General features: G+C 52.3%; 7 non-coding genes across 7 annotated transcripts in view; 5 read left to right on the forward strand and 2 right to left on the reverse strand.

Moving 5' to 3' along the window:
* The first annotated feature begins 225 nt into the window (after positions 1–225).
* On the forward strand, positions 226–344 carry LOC131442347 (5S ribosomal RNA). The gene has a single exon (XR_009232923.1). It is a non-coding gene; the product is annotated as a 5S ribosomal RNA (ribosomal RNA).
* A 296-nt stretch (positions 345–640) lies between these two features.
* LOC131442941 (5S ribosomal RNA) lies at positions 641–759 on the forward strand. Its single transcript, XR_009233483.1, has one exon. It is a non-coding gene; the product is annotated as a 5S ribosomal RNA (ribosomal RNA).
* A 306-nt stretch (positions 760–1,065) lies between these two features.
* On the forward strand, positions 1,066–1,184 carry LOC131477821 (5S ribosomal RNA). Its single transcript, XR_009244141.1, has one exon. It is a non-coding gene; the product is annotated as a 5S ribosomal RNA (ribosomal RNA).
* Positions 1,185–1,308: 124 nt separating this feature from the next.
* LOC131441784 (U2 spliceosomal RNA) lies at positions 1,309–1,501 on the reverse strand. The gene has a single exon (XR_009232382.1). It is a non-coding gene; the product is annotated as a U2 spliceosomal RNA (small nuclear RNA).
* Positions 1,502–1,809: 308 nt separating this feature from the next.
* On the forward strand, positions 1,810–1,928 carry LOC131440896 (5S ribosomal RNA). Its single transcript, XR_009231579.1, has one exon. It is a non-coding gene; the product is annotated as a 5S ribosomal RNA (ribosomal RNA).
* A 296-nt stretch (positions 1,929–2,224) lies between these two features.
* Positions 2,225–2,343, forward strand: LOC131442942 (5S ribosomal RNA). The gene has a single exon (XR_009233484.1). It is a non-coding gene; the product is annotated as a 5S ribosomal RNA (ribosomal RNA).
* Positions 2,344–2,467: 124 nt separating this feature from the next.
* The window catches only part of LOC131442514 (U2 spliceosomal RNA), a 193-nt gene continuing 160 nt past the window's right edge, over positions 2,468–2,500 (reverse strand). The window contains exon 1 of the small nuclear RNA XR_009233087.1: positions 2,468–2,500. This exon is cut by the window's right edge and continues 160 nt beyond it. This is a non-coding gene — a small nuclear RNA (U2 spliceosomal RNA).

Below are 2,500 nucleotides of genomic sequence, written 5' to 3' on the forward strand. Positions count from 1 at the left end.
AAAGGCTGCTGCTGATCACCTCCGCCCCAAGGTGATCTAAGTGCACCTCTGAGCCTTGACGGACAGCTGCTTGACATTTGACACACTCAAAGGGCGCGGCCATACAGCAAAGCCCACCAAAAACAACTTAAACTCTTGAACGTTCGAAAGGCTGACCTTTGAGCTCCTCCACGAGCAGGGGGCCTTGCCTAGTCTATAAAAGGAGTCTGTGTCCCCAGCCCGTCGGCTTACGGCCATACCACCCTGAGCACGCCCGATCTCGTCTGATCTCGGAAGCTAAGCAGGGTTGGGCCTGGTTAGTACTTGGATGGGAGACCGCCTGGGAATACCAGGTGCTGTAAGCTTTTACACTGCTGCTTCCTTACAAGAAACATGGGCTTGCAATTACGTTGACGCACGGGCACACGTTAACGTCTTTCTAGTTTCAGCCTTGGATGTCGCTCTGCAAGCACGTGAGAAGCTTGGAGATGGGGAGCAGCTTACCCATCTCGGTGTAGCTTCCTAATACTGGAATAGAGTGTAGCAGGTAGTGGAGATAAAGGCTCAAGTGCAGTGTGTTCGAAAGGCTGACTTTTGAGCTCCTCCACGAGCAGGGGGCCTTGCCTAGTCTATAAAAGGAGTCTGTGTCCCCAGCCCGTCGGCTTACGGCCATACCACCCTGAGCACGCCCGATCTCGTCTGATCTCGGAAGCTAAGCAGGGTCGGGCCTGGTTAGTACTTGGATGGGAGACCGCCTGGGAATACCAGGTGCTGTAAGCTTTTACACTGCTGCTTCCTTACAAGAAACATGGGCTTGCAATTACGTTGACGCACGGGCACACGTTAACGTCCTTCTAGTTTCAGCCTTGGATGTCGCTCTGCAAGCACGTGAGAAGCACGTAAGCTGCTGGAGATGGGCAGCAGCTTACCCATCTCGGTGTAGCTTCCTAATACTGGAATATAGTGTAGCAGGTAGTGGAGATAAAGGCTCAAGTGCAGTGTGTTCGAAAGGCTGACTTTTGAGCTCCTCCACGAGCAGGGGGCCTTGCCTAGTCTATAAAAGGAGTCTGTGTCCCCAGCCCGTCGGCTTACGGCCATACCACCCTGAGCACGCCGGATCTCGTCTGATCTCGGAAGCTAAGCAGGGTCGGGCCTGGTTAGTACTTGGATGGGAGACCGCCTGGGAATACCAGGTGCTGTAAGCTTTTACACTGCTGCTTCCTTACAAGAAACATGGGCTTGCAATTACGTTGACGCACGGGCACGGGCACAGGCACACATTAACGTCCTTCTAGTTCCAGCCTTGCTTTCGTTTTCACAGAAATAAGAGAATGGTGCACCGTTCCTGGTGGCACTGCAATGCCAGGTCAATGCAAGGAGTGAAGAGAGCAAGCCCCAGTTTTCACCTCCCAATGCTCAAAAATGCATTTAATATTTAATCCCCATATAGAGGACATATCAGATATTAAACTGATAAGAACAGATACTACACTTGATCTTAGCCAAAAGGCCGAGAAGCGATGGCCCACAAGTGTCTGGGGCCAACTCAAGATCTTGGCACACAAGTTACTTGTTGTGGTGCCATGTTTTTTAAGTGCGCATAACAAAGGCTGCTGCTGATCACCTCCGCCCCAAGGTGATCTAAGTGCACCTCTGAGCCTTGACGGACAGCTGCTTGACATTTGACACACTCAAAGGGCGCGGCCATACAGCAAAGCCCACCAAAAACAACTTAAACTCTTGAACGTTCGAAAGGCTGACCTTTGAGCTCCTCCACGAGCAGGGGGCCTTGCCTAGTCTATAAAAGGAGTCTGTGTCCCCAGCCCGTCGGCTTACGGCCATACCACCCTGAGCACACCCGATCTCGTCTGATCTCGGAAGCTAAGCAGGGTCGGGCCTGGTCAGTACTTGGATGGGAGACCGCCTGGGAATACCAGGTGCTCTAAGCTTTAACACTGCTGCTTCCTTACAAGAAACATGGGCTTGCAATTACGTTGACGCATGGGCACACGTTAACGTCCTTCTAGTTTCAGCCTTGGATGTCGCTCTGCAAGCACGTGAGAAGCTTGGAGATGGGGAGCAGCTTACCCATCTCGGTGTAGCTTCCTAATACTGGAATAGAGTGTAGCAGGTAGTGGAGATAAAGGCTCAAGTGCAGTGTGTTCGAAAGGCTGACTTTTGAGCTCCTCCACGAGCAGGGGGCCTTGCCTAGTCTATAAAAGGAGTCTGTGTCCCCAGCCCGTTGGCTTACGGCCATACCACCCTGAGCACGCCCGATCTCGTCTGATCTCGGAAGCTAAGCAGGGTCGGGCCTGGTTAGTACTTGGATGGGAGACCGCCTGGGAATACCAGGTGCTGTAAGCTTTTACACTGCTGCTTCCTTACAAGAAACATGGGCTTGCAATTACGTTGACGCACGGGCACGGGCACAGGCACACGTTAACGTCCTTCTAGTTCCAGCCTTGCTTTGGTTTTCACAGAAAAAAGAGAATTGTGCACAGTTCCTGGTGGCACTGCAATG

Source organism: Solea solea, chromosome 16, assembly GCF_958295425.1.
Source record: "Solea solea chromosome 16, fSolSol10.1, whole genome shotgun sequence".
Lineage (NCBI taxonomy): Eukaryota > Metazoa > Chordata > Actinopteri > Pleuronectiformes > Soleidae > Solea > Solea solea.